Consider the following 14,678-nt stretch of genomic DNA (forward strand, 5'->3'; position numbering starts at 1 on the left):
GCCAATTTGTCAAAAGAAAAATATTTAAACCATGTTCTCAAGGAAGTCCGGTATCAACCAACTAAATTGAGAAAACAATTAACTTCGACAGAGAAAATTTATGAACGATATATCCAAATCTGAACCGATTTCAATATGATGTCTCAATAATGTTTTCTAGACCAAATTCCGTCACACACTTTTAATTTCATCACAATTGGACATATATAGCGTGATTGCTGCACGAAATACCTAAAATTGGGTGAAAATATATATGGGAGCTATATCCAAATCTGAACCGATTTCGATATAATTTGGCATACTTTTTTTTCTAGGCGTAATTTCGTCACACATTTTAAATTTCATCGAAATTGGGCAGAATTTGCTTGTTTGTTGCACCAAATACCTAAAATCGGGTGAAAATATATATGGGACCTATATCCAAATCTGAACCGATTTCAACATAATTTAGCAAACATATTTCTAGACCAAATCCTGTTACACGTTTCAAATTTCTGCGAAATTGGACAGAAATTACGTGTTTGTTGCACGAAATACCTCAAATCGGGCGAAAATATATAAGGGAGCTATATCCAAATCTGAACCGATTTCAAAATAACTTGGCAAACTTATTTCCAGTCCGAATTCCGCAACATATTACAAATATCATCATAATTGGACAGAATTTTCGTGTTTGGTCCATCAATTACTCGAAATCGGGCGAACATATATATGAGAGCTATATCTATATATGAACCGATATCAACCAAATTTGGCAGATTAGCTTCTAGGCCGATTATAAACATCTGCACGAAATTTTGAAGGTCTAGCTTGCCCCTGTGATTTTTTGCCTCAAAAACATATCATCGGCCCCATCGTGGAATGTAATGAAATTTTTTCTCAAAAATGATTTCCTGTTGCACGAATGAATAAACATAATCCTACTAATAACTAAAACAAAAAGCCAACTTGAAACAAATTTTGATTTTTTTGTTAAAAAATTATATTTTTGATGAAAAAGCGTTTACGACATTTTTATGATTCTCAGAATTAAAGAATATTAGTAAGAAACAAATGTCATGTCAGTTTGGTTATCTCATGTGGCTTTAAAGTTTATTTTTAATTATATATTTGCTAACAGTGGCTTAAAACGTGTCCATAATTCTGATAAATTCAAATTTTGATACTGATATGAGGTTGTGAAGAAGTCATAACCCTAACGGACATACTCCGGAAAAATGTGTATCGTTGTAATAGGTACCATGAAAACAACCTTCAGCAAAAAATTTCAAATATATCCGAGACGAGTCCTCTAACTGCACTTTTCCCAAATTTTGTGTGGGAAGTACCCGAAGGACAGGTCCGATATAGTTCATATTCGAACCTGATACATGACTGCATGAAATAATATGATGTGCACATTTGGACCAATCAGAAACTCCCTTTGAGAGTTATCTTGTGGATTTGCTTTTTTAATTGGTGCCGTCAGACTTTCATGGAGCTGTTAGGCCGTTATCTCAGGAAGTATGGACAAGACCCTGAAAAAATTCTATCGGCCTCAAGTAAAACTGCTGAAAAATCAAAACTATCCTATTGGATATTTTTCTGACTTTTGTGTGGGGTGTACCCGATGGAATGGACCGATATAGTCCATATTCAAACCTGATCTATATCTGGAAGGAATAATACGATATACAAAGTTTGGTCCAAATCGAGAGATATCTTTCACACCATTTTAAACATTTGTGGGGGAGGTACCCGAAGAAGTGGACCGATATGGCCCAACTGCGAACTTAAACAAAGTTTGGAAAAATATTACGAAGTGCGCACAAACCAGCCAGACAGACGGACGGATCGATTCCAATTTGTCTGAAAAGGAATGTCTGACCTTGCTACAACCCACTTTAAAATAAAAATGGTTATCCTTTTATAAAGGAGTGGATAAAAAAACTATTTTAAAAAAACCGATACACTGACCTTCTATTTTTTTCCTTCTTTCATTAAAGGATACTTTGTTAGAATACGCTCCTCATCCGAAGTACATCTTACAAAACAGTACGACCTAAGGTCAAGGTCATATTATTTGATTTATGTATGTACATAAAATCAAGATTATTGTTATATTATTTATACCTTTACATGTAAACATTCTTATTGAAAAAACTGTTCCTGCATCGACAACTCTATATGCCGTTCGATAAGATGAGAGCCAATAGCGAACTGTGCCCATCCCGGCACCTTATGCTTGAATGAATCTGCTGCTTCCTTAAAATAACAGCAACAGTAAACAACAGCAAATCTATTTAGGACTATGTAGTATATTCATATGTATATTCCTATGTACATACGTATATATCAACCAATTTTTCGGCATTAGATGTGTGCGTGTCGATGAAATTAAATTAGCACAACTTGTTTCAGACATACTCCAACAAATCCAAATAAAATTTATACACAAATGTAATCATGCTGCGTTAGTATTAGTAATAGTTCCGTTCACAATTAATTTATTATTTAATTTCCTGCTAATCAGATCATTACGCTTTTTAACAGGCGGGAGTTTTGCGTTGGTCTGGTTTGGTTTATTGATGTACCGTTTGTGGAGTAAACAGTTTCAGTTTCTCCATGAGCTGGTAGTATAAATGAGGAAGTCCTAGCCAAAAAATAGATCAATAATATATTAAATTTGTTTATTGTATTTAATTCATGCGTTCATATGTTTTCACTCATTATTTTATTGCAACTATCAATGTGATTTCGTGTTAGTGCGTTGTAACACATATTCACATATGAAAGTAGAATAAAATTATAGGACAATAAAGACTACCAGGAGTAAAAACCCGGGCTGCACTTTTGTGCAGGAGGTTTATGGAGGAGTGGAAATAAATATTTGGACATTTCGGGGCCGATTAGAACAAAATATATCGCAACAGTCATCATCACTCGAACTACTCGCTATTAAAATTTCAACACTATCTAAGAATTTACCCGCAATTAATATTTCCGTGAGATCACAAAAGTGACTAAATTTAACGTAAAAGTTTGAACCTTTTGTGGATGATATAACTTAAGCAATGGTGTAACATAGTCCATCTTAAGATTTACTGTAAGATTGGGAGTGGCTACTTTCTACAATTACCGTGCCTCTAGCTATTTTAGATGAACACCACAGGATATTCTTGAACTTTCGGGCCATTATATCAGGAAGTATGGACCTGGATGCGAAAAACATTATTTATGTAATTTATTTATACGTTGCGAAAAGAGAGCCTTTATACCAATCAGTGTCGAAACACAGCGGGAAACTATAAATACTTACTTAACATTATTTACACAATGTATGTACATATGTTGAAACAAAACACGGTGCTCTTGAACCAACTGTAAATGAAAGGAGCTTATACCTGGGAAGTTTTGCGGATTCTGAAACTACAATGTTCATAGATGAGAAAAATCAAAAAAAAAAAAAAAAACGCCGGAGAGCTTTTGAAATAAATCGCGGTGAAAGTTCACATTTTTAGGGTTTTTTTAGGTTTTCACAATTTTGCTTGGAAACCGCAAGTCCTATCGAAAAGGGATTAGAGAAAATATTGTTCTTGTTCTCTACAAGATTGACCTTCATGATATTTTCGTAGGTTTTACCATTTTTGTGATATAGAAGTTCAAATTGGGACAATGTACTGACTGCATCGCCTTCTTACACAACAATGTCATGTACGGTTCGCATTAGCTAACTTTAAATTAAAACCGCTTACACCTGGCTGTGAGAATTCTCTACAACTGTCTCTTTAGTTCCATTCATTTAACCAGTTAGGAAAGGATCATAGTCGGGCGGGGCCGACTATATGATACCCTACACCACTGTGAATATGTAAAATATATATAGGAGATATATATCAACTTGAACTGCTTTCTATATAATATGGTACCCTTATTACTAGACAAAATTTCGTCACACATTCCAAATTTCATCAATATATATATATATATATATAGCATGTTTGGTGCAGCAAAAAAATATACATATATATGGGTGCTATATCCGAATCTAAACCGATTTCGGTACAATTTGGCACACATATTTCTAGACCGAATTCAATCACAGATTCCAAGTTCCATCAAAATCGGACGTATATAGCGTGTTTGGTGCAGCAAATACGTCAAATCGACCGAAAATATATATGGGAGCTACATCCAAATCTGAACCGACTTCGATGTAATTGGGCACATTTATTTTTAGACCGAATTCAGTGACACATCCCATATTTCATTGAAATCAAACATATATAGCGTGTTTGGTGCAGCAAATACGTGAAATCGGGCGAAAATATATATGGGAGCTGTATCAAAATCTGAACCGATTTTCACCAAAATAAATAACGTTCTTTCTATGGCTAAACAAATTATATTCCAAAGTTTCTGCTGAATCGGGCAAAAAATGCGACCTGTACGTTGCGAACAAAAATACATGGACAGACGTACGGACATGCATGAATCGACTCAGATAGTGATTACGAGTATATGTATATCCCCAAAAGGAACTATAGGTCTATTTCGTTTCCTTTTGTATGTTACATACAAATGCACAGAGACATAATACCCCTTACCACAGTGTGGTGTAGGGTATAAAAAGCGCTCCGACGACTTTTTTGTTTTTTGATTTCTCATCTGTGTGTGTGTACAGTAGATTCGTATTCATATTAGTGACAATTGTTATCAATATACAGGAATGTTCTGAGTTTACTATATTTGACCACACGAATCACATTGGTATACAAATTAAAGCTTTGTTCCCGTACTTTTTAATAGTAAAACTATTAATAGAGAGAAAGAGGGCAAAATTGTTGTCACACAAAAGTTTTTTCAAAAAGTTCGGGAACGCAAAAATGGAAAAAAACGTCAAAAAAAAATGCTGGAACAAATGTCAAAGTCGGCGTACCAGCCAATCAGATGCCGGTATTCATGTTACTATTTTTTGCACGCTCAAATTTTTCGAGTAAAAAGTTTTTAAAGAGAGCGTCATTCAGCGCCATTTTTGTTTAAAGAGAAGTGAACATTTTACAACTTTTTTGTGTACGGGAACGGGTTTTCGTGTAAAATGTGTAAAAGTCGTAAAAATTGTAAAAAATTTTTGGTTCTGGAACACAGCTTAAGAAATAGTTACCTTTTTAACGTAATATAAAGGTCAAAAGATTCTCTTCATACGTAATTTACTTCCTCAGAACTAACTACTTGTCCAAATAAAAAATATTTTTATACCCTCAGCATTTATGCTAACGAGGGATATACACTTTCATACGGGCAAAATGTGCCTCATCGAAATAATGGTTTTTTAGTTTGAACGAAATGTGTTTTAGACAATTTGGAGTTGATTTAGCCATATCCGTCCGTCTGTCTGTCTGGCTGGAGCGCACGATAACTCTCGAACGGGTCAACCGATTCGGTCCAAAATTTGGCTTTAGTTTAAGTTCGAAGATGAGTTTTATCGGTCCACTCCTTCCGGTACCTCCCCCACAAACTTTTGGAAATGTTTGGAAAATTCGTGCGCACGATAACTCTTGAAGGAAGTAACCGATTTGGTCCACACTTTGCACATCGTGAAATTTGTACCAGACTTAGATGAGGTTCCAATATGGTCTCAATCGGTCCACTCCTTTGGGTACCTCCCACACAAAATTTCGGAAAAGTTCAGATTAGGACCTGTTCACGAATCGCTTTGATTTTTGTTGTAGCAACTTGTATTCACTGCCTCCCACATAACGGTATAAGTTTCGTCAGGGGCAAGTCAATACTTCCTGAGAAAATAATCTGAAAGTTAGAAAAAAACCTATGACACCGTGTGTAGTGGTTGGAGCGCAAGATAAAGTCATATCGGTCCACTCCTTCAGGTACCTCCCCCCACAAAAGTTCAAAAATGTTCGGAAAAATTGTACACACGATAACTCTTGATGGGAGTGACCGATTTGGTCCACACTTTACACATCCTAAAATATTTACCAGATATAGATCAGGTTCGAATATGGGCTATATTTGTCCACTCCATCGCACTATAGGTAATATCCCCTGTTTTTGAGACAAAAATTAATAAAGGCGGAATTAAACGATCTTTAAACTTTTTAAATGGTTAATATGTATAAGTGAGATAAAACAAAGATTTCTACAGATAAATTCGGATATAACGAACAACGGTTATAAGCATATACGTTAATAAATATTGTAAAACAGGCAAAATCGGGTTTTGAAACCTATTAATACCAATGCGGAAGACCTTCAGTAATGTTTTTTAAGTGACAAAATCACGACCAAACACGGCCAATTTAGTAAAAGTATATATGAAGTAAGTTTAAGAAAAATAAAATATTTTTTTTAATTTTTGTGTTTTTTGGCCGCTACATAAAATGTTTAAGGTATATTATATATTAAATAAATTCCACTCGCAATGGTCAATCTATTCCATTTTAAATAACTTTATATTTGATTTATATTTCCACGGTTTTAAACAGATTAAAATAGGCCTTATAAATTATTTATTTTTTGTTTTTTTTTCTTCGAAATTCTCAGTTTGACTGCAATTTAAACCGCGATAATGGCGGTATTTTGAAAAATGTCATTTATATTCATAAATTTTGACATGTTCTTTTTTCAATGCCAACTTAAAAATTATTAATATTAATAGTTGCAAAATCGACTTTTTGCTTCAAAAACTGGGCAAATTACCTATAGTGCATCGGGTACCTCCCACACAAAATTTTGGATAAATTCCGGCCCCCCTCAGGATATGGTTTGGTCGACTAAAATTTTTTGAGCTACTTTAAGAAATTATTACGTTTTTTTAATAAAATAGTTTTTATTTTTGGAATTTTTAAATGAAAACGTATATTGTTCTGAATGTCTTGTACTAAAAATGTACTTTATAAACAAGTTGTCTAAGAAATATTAAAATTTTTTTTTTGTTTGAATACTCTTTTTGAGAAAACTTCCAGTGAAATCTGAATTACTTCTTTTTCTCATGTAACTTCATTATAAAATAATAAAAGGTCTAGGAATAAAGGTCATTCTGTATTCAAAAAATTACGAGTTTAGTATTCTGCGGATTGGAAGTGCTTGAAATGACATGTTTACTGTCCATGGAGTACGAGTATATCTCTAAAACCAATAAGAAAATAGTTTTACTGCCTTATTTTTTTTTATTTATTTAATGGAGAAAATTTTTTGTTGTGCGTCATAAAGTGCTAATATCTGCTTTAAGTAGCTTACCCACCTGAATTTTTTCCTATCATTAACAAAGTTGTAACTGAAAACCGCAAACAAAATTAATGCTCAAACATTGGTAAGATGGTATTAAAATCTGATGTAACTTCGGGCTTTAGGCTAACGATAAAAATGTACCTCATCGAAATAATGGCATTTGACTTCTCATATGTTTCGACAAAATCCGCTTCAAATAATTTGGTGTCGATTTAGCCCAGTTCTTTCGTCTGTCTGGCTCGAGCGCATGATAACTCTCGAACGGATCAACCGAACTTTAAGTAATATCGGTCTACTCATTTTTCCCACAAGTCTACAAAATGTTTCACCAAATCGATTTTTTCGAGACATAGATTATGTTCGAATATGGATTATATCGGTTCACTCCTTCAGGTACCTCCCATACAAAATTTCAATATCCGATTTCACCGAAACTTTGAACATCCTAAAATTACTTCCGGAGGTACATATGTATATCAAGTACTAAGAGGGTCTATATGGGGCAACATCTACGGATACTTCCCTCACAAATTATCAAAATAAGTACAATATAAGGGCTGTTCGAGAATCCATTGGTCATTTTTGCCAATGCTACTCCTTGCGGTCGTGTTTACAGCGTGTTAAGGCGAGAAAAGAAAAGACGCACAACTGCACTGGTCGATTGCTATTTCGATTCTAATTTTATTTTAAAATATTTTACTTAAGAGCTACATAAACTAATCTAACCTAGCCTAATCTTAGCCACTCCCAGCACATTGAGGATTGTTTTGTCCCTACACTTAAATGTGCATCTACCTACGCATCGACATCTCGGTGTGTGGACTTTATCATGTTATCAGTGCACACACAAACAGATTTTACGATCGCTTATAATTATGCATACTTTAAAATGCATTAACCACTTATCGTCAGCGCGAGCGCGCAATGACTTATATGATATTTAATGGCACTGGGAAATTTATAATTGGAATATTTACTTTTAGTTGTCTGATTTTTCCCAGTGCCTTAAACTAACCCAAAATATGTACAATTTATTTGTATGTACACAGCGATATTCTATTTTTCGTAGGTAAGTGGATGCTTCCTGGCATAACGGTTCAAAAGTTCTAAATCTTACCATGACCAACTAAAATGACGGATTGACACGATAACTACAAAAGGAATGACTTCCAAAATTAGGTCCACTTCCAAAATGGAACATTCTTGCAGGTATCTTCTCCACAAAAGTGCAAAACTTTTGCGCTCTTATCGTAGTCAAATTTATGACCACAACATAAACATTTATTCGCAACGCTCACAATCGTGTAGTTTTATACCCAAATGTTTCGATATTTTTGTCGGAAAGTGTATATGTCCTAAAAAGACAACGAAATTCTGAAACTCCCTGACTACACAATTTTTAGGACAGAGATATTGGTTATGAAGCCCGTATTCAATCTGTCTATAGATAAAAGTCTCAACTCAAACAGGCTGAGGGTATATCTATGACGGAAAACCGGACTGATACTTTTTTACATGTTTTCGAGAAAACAAAAGTTATGACTTTTCATAAGTTGGTGCCGACAGAAGTGCATAATCTTTGTTCATAGTCCTTGGAAAGTTTTAAATGTGATCGAGTTCATAAACATGTAATCGTATAATTAAGGTAGAAATAAATCGGAACAACCATTGAGATATCAGATGGAGTTTCTTGACTTAACCTATTTTGTCAGGACTTAGCTAAAATTTTGTGGGTTTCGTAGTCTCAAACAGTACTGCGTGTAGAATTCGTTGGTATCGCCCGACTCCTGATAAAAATGTTTTCTGTTCTATATGCCTGTTCCAAAACCTGCAAGAATCTACAGATTTTTACTACTGAAAATTAATAGATTCCTGCGGTACTGGAACAGACCATAAATGTAATTTTCTGAATTTTTTAGTTGGCTTCCATGGTAGTAAAGTTTTCGTGTTTTTATGACATAGAAGAATATTATTTTCTTACAATAGCTGGCAATGTTTGATTGCAAATGTTCGGTACAAGTCTAATCTGCACTCGGGATTCGAGTTATTCTTTTTTTGGAGTTATTTATTTCAATTAATTAATGGTATACAACTCTCTCTATTGAAATTATATACTGTGTGTCAATATTTCATATAAAATCAACTAAAAACACTTTAAAATAGCTTTATGTAACGCTACACAATTTCATGATTTTTGGTCAAGGTGGTAGTGGTAGTGGTTTGTTATGACAATTTCTCTGACATTCTTCTTATTAAAAAAAACCTGATAAATCAGCTCGTATCGAAAGAGAAAAAAATAACAAAAATAAAAATTACGCTTTTTGGTCATTTAACCACCTTAAATATTTTACGATCATTATCAATAACTATAGGTATCTATACCTGTCGGAACACGACCTCTATTTCGCGTGGATCGGTACTTTTTGTACATTTTAATCATGTTCACGGTGTCCCTTACCAAATTTAAATGGAAGGTGCTTACACCTGGGAAGTTTTTGCGGATTTTGAAACTGCTATGTTCATAGATGAGAAAAATCAAAAAAAAAACTAAAAGATCGCGGAGGACTTTTTAAATAAATCGCCGTCAAAGTTGAAAAGTTGCTTGGAAACCACAAGTCCTATGGAAATGGCACTAAAGAAAACGTTGTAGCAGTGAAAATTCTCTACAAGATTGATCTTTATGATATTTTCGTAGGTATTACCGTTTTTGAGATATAGAAGTTCAAGTTGGGACAATGTACTACCTGTATCGCCTCCTTATAAAACAACGCCATGACTACAATTTCCAAACTTAAACTTATATATCTCAAAAATGGCACAATCTAGAAACAATCATGTAGAGAATTTTCACGGCTATATGATTTTCTATAGACACATTCCGATGAGACTTGCAGTTTCCAAGCAAAATCGTGAAAACCTAACAGAAAACCCTAAAAATGTGACCTAAACTTCTATATCTCAAAAATGGTTAAACCTACGAAGAAATCATAAAGGTCAATCCTCTAGAGAATTGTTACAGCTACAATATTTTCTTTAGCTCCATTTCGATAGGACTTGCGGTTTCAAGCAAAATCGTGAAAACCTAAAAAACCCTAAAAGTGTGAATTTTGACCGCGACTTATTTAAAAATCCCTCCAGCGATTTTTTCTTGTTTTTGGATTTTTGTCATCTACAAACATAGCTGTTTCAGAATCCGCAAAAAATTCCTAGATATAAGTGGTTTTCATTTAAAGTTAGTTATGGCGCACGTGTATTATATTGTTTTATAAGGAGGCAATACAGTCAGTGCATTGTCAAAATTTTAACTTCTATATCTCAAAAACGGCAATACATACGAAAATATCATAAAGATCAATCTTGTAGAGAATTTCCACTGCTACAACGATTTCTTTACTCCCATCTCCATAGAACTTGCGGTTTTCGAGCAAAATTGTGAAAACCTAAAAACCCCTAAAAGTGTGTTCATTGACCGCGATTTATTTAAAAATCCCTCTGGCGATTTTTTTAGTTTTTTGATTTCTGCATATTTTTGAAATGTCAACCAATTGTAACTACGTTATTATGCAGAACTATTCGTTCTAATGACAGAAATTTGATGTCATATTGAAAATAATCAATAATACGTACAAAGCTCCAGCTTCTATTGTTTAATAAAGGAATTATTTGCATTACAATTTCCAAGAATATGCAAAAATCCTACTAATCAAAATCTACTTATCACTAGACATCGGATTTTGCATATTTGTGTATTTTTTATTAATAAAGATACGAAAATTCTGATTGGACCAAAATTCGTTTCGAAAAAAAATTTACGGGCTCATATTTTTTATTTTTTTTTTTTTGCATATGCATAAATAATGCAAAATATATGCAAAGTATGCAAAAATTATGCAAGCATTTTTTGACGAAAACCGTCAATTAAATTTGGAAAATCATCAAAAATGTGTTCTAAATTAGGTTTATTGTCGTTAAACGTCGACTTCTTAGCAGATTATTTAGTTATTAAGACTCTCCAGATATGCCGCCACAGCAATAAATCTGGACCAATAAGACTTAAATACAGATATAAACAAAATCAGTTTTCACAAGGTGAGAAAATTTCCATAACCCAGCCTTCTTATTATAACATAAGTTGCTTTCCTATACAAATTTGTTCAAAAACTCAATCAGTAAGGAAAATAAATTATTTTCTATGATTAAATCACTCGTGGTAGTCGTATAATAATACTTTTTATACCCTCAGCATTTATGCAAACGAGGGTATATACACTTTTATACGGGCAAAATGTGCCTCATCGAAATAGTGGTTTTAGACCCCAAGTATGTTTGATTTAGCCATGTCCGTCCGTCCGTCTGTCTGGCTGGAGCGCATGATAACTCTCGAACGGATCATCCGATTAGGTCCAAAATTTGGCCTTCGTAATATTTTGTCCAAACTTAGTTTAAGTTCGAAGAAAACCCATATCGGTCCTCTCCTTCAGGTATCTCCTCCACATAGGTTCAAAAATGTTCGGAAAAATTGTGCCCAAGATAACTCTTGAAGGGGATGACCGATTTGGTCCATACTTTGCACATTCTAATATATCTACCAGATATAGATCAGGTTCGAATATGGGCCTAATCTTTCCACTCCTTCGAGTAACTCCACCACAAATTTTCGGAAAAGATCAGTTTAGGGCCTGCTCTCGAATCAATTTGATTTTTGTTGAAGCACCTTGTATTGGCTGCGTCAATTACGACAGTAAAAGTTTTTTCAGGGGCATGCCATACTTCTTGAGAAAACAGCCTGAAACGTGTAAAAACCCTTATACCACCATATGTAGTGGCTGGAGAGCTCGAACCAAATACTGCTTTCGTCTACACTTTGGATATCGTAATATTTCTTCGAATATTAGATGAAATTCGAAGGTGGTGCTTATAGGTCTACTCCTTCCGGTACCTCCTCCACAAAAGTTCGATAATATTCACTAAACTGGTACGCGCGATATCTCATTAACGCTCCAAACAGGCTGAGGGTATATCTATATCGGCAAAGCCGACTGATACTTTTTTACTTGTTTAAATTGTAAAAGCCAACCAGATTGTGAAAGTAGAGCTAAAAATATGACGCTTTAAAAGTTTACATCAGGATGTAAGTAAACAAGGGAACAAGTGTGAAATTTCATCTTTTTGGAAATTAAGATTCATTGAAATCTTTGCCTTCAAAAAGCGCTTTTAAATAAATCGCGATCAGAGTTCACGTTTTTAGGTTATGATATTTTCGTAGGTTTTACCATTTTTTGAGATATGGAAGTTCAAATTGGGAAAATGCACTGACTGTATCGCCTCCTTATTAAGGAAGGTCATGTACGGTGCGCCTAACTAACTTAAAAAAAAACCGCTTACATCTGGGAAGCGTTTGCGGATTCTGAAACATCAATGTTCATAGATGAGAAAAATGCAAAAAAAAAAAAAAACAAGAAAAAATCGCTGGAGGGATTTTTAAATAAATCGGCAAAGTTAACATTTTTAGGTTTTTTTTAAGTTTTTTGCGATGTTGTTTCCAAGCAAGCAAGTCCTATCGAAATGGGACTAAAGAAAATGTTGTAGCTGTGAAAATTTTCTAGAGGACTGCCTGTTATGATTTGTTCCTAAGTTTTACAATTTTTGAGATATAGAAGTTCAGGTCACATTTTTAGGGTTTTTTGTTAAGTTTTCACGATTTCCTTGAAAACGGTAAGTCTTATCGAAATGGGACTGGGGAAAATCTTATAGCTGTGAAAATTCTCTACAAGATTGGCTTTCGAAATTTTTTTCTTGGTTGTACAATTTTTGAGATATATAAGTTTAAGTTGGAAAATTGCAGTCATGACATTGTTTAAAAAGGATACGATACAGTCATTGCATTGTCCCAATTTGAACTTTTATATCTTAAAAATGGTAAAACCTACGATAATATCATAAAGGACAATCTTGTGGAGAATTTTCAAAGCTACAACATTTTTTATAGGTCCATATGGATAGGGCTTGACATTTCCCAGAAAAATCGTGAAAACCTAAAAACCCCTGAAAATGTGAACATTCACCGCGAAACTAGAAAAATTCCGCTTTTATCTAAAGAAAAATTCGAATGATTATCTCTGTCTCCTTTGTTTTTCTGCTAGACAATTTTGGTCGAGTAAAACTGTTACCATTTTTGGATACGTTGATTTTGACATTTCTGATTGAGTTTTTGAAATTTTTGAACTTTTTTTTTTAATTTTTCCATTACCGACATTTGTACGGGAAAACAACTTATGTTGTAATAGGTTTTTATACATTTTCTCACCTCGTGAAAACTGATTTATCTGGAGAGTCTCAATAACATAATAATCTGGAAAAAAAACTATGTTTAACGGCAAAAAACTTAATTTAGAACGCTTTTTGATGGTTTTCCAAATTTAATTGACAATTTTCGTAAAAAAAACAATTGCATATTTAGCATATTTTTTGCATATTTTTGCATATATTTTGCATATATTTTGCATGTTTTTGATATGACCCCAAATATCGAAAAATTTACCATCAAAACGCCTAGATCCAAAATTTGAGTCCAATCAGATAAGAAATAAAAAACATGCTAAAATCCGATGTCTACTAATCGCCGCTTCAGAGATCTGTCCAACTCTACTAATGCTCGACGTTCCAAGACATCATTACTGCAGCAGCCGCTCGCCATATAGCTGCTGGTCGAAAACCCGAAGTGAGGCCAAACTTCTAAGCAGAGGCGAAGGGATTAGCAAATGAGCGTGATGAGCTTTATCGTGCGAATCCCAGTGACCCAAGAGTCAGAGAGCTGACACTGGAAGTTACCAGGTTGGTCGGTGAACATAAGCGGATGCTAAAGCCGGAATAAATAAATTGTGGGCAACGGTTAAGACATTATCGAACCTTTGGAAGAAGGAAGATAGGATCTCACTCACTTTTGGCGACGTTGCGCTGATCAAACCGTTAAGCCTTGACGGTAATGCTGAAACAACTAGATGAACCGGTAGTTGAGTATCTCACATCGTGTCAACATCAGAAATGTCTATCCAGTTACCGATCATCTGCATGGGTTCCATAAGCAGCACAGTATTACAACAGCGCTGCACGCCATATCCATTAGAGTTTCTGGTCGGGAATTCCCGACCCGGAATTTCCCGGGAATTCTTAATTTCTTTCAGACGGGATTTCCCGGGAAATTTTTTTGAAATTTCCGGGAATACGGGTATTTGTATTTTTCATATGTAAGTCTTATACTATTTGTCTTATAGTTATTTAATGTTGACAATATAGTGGAATAGTGATTATTCATACCCCGATAATTCGCAATTCCCGATCATTTGTAAAAAACTTAGGGTCCATAGTAAAAATCGCAATAATTCGTGTATAGCACATACATTTTGATCCTCTCAATAATTATTGTTATTTCTGGAATTCGAAGTCTGTAT

The sequence above is a fragment of the Musca autumnalis genome, unplaced genomic scaffold (genome assembly GCF_047663935.1).
Source record: "Musca autumnalis isolate F117 unplaced genomic scaffold, ASM4766393v1 scaffold_2, whole genome shotgun sequence".
Lineage (NCBI taxonomy): Eukaryota > Metazoa > Arthropoda > Insecta > Diptera > Muscidae > Musca > Musca autumnalis.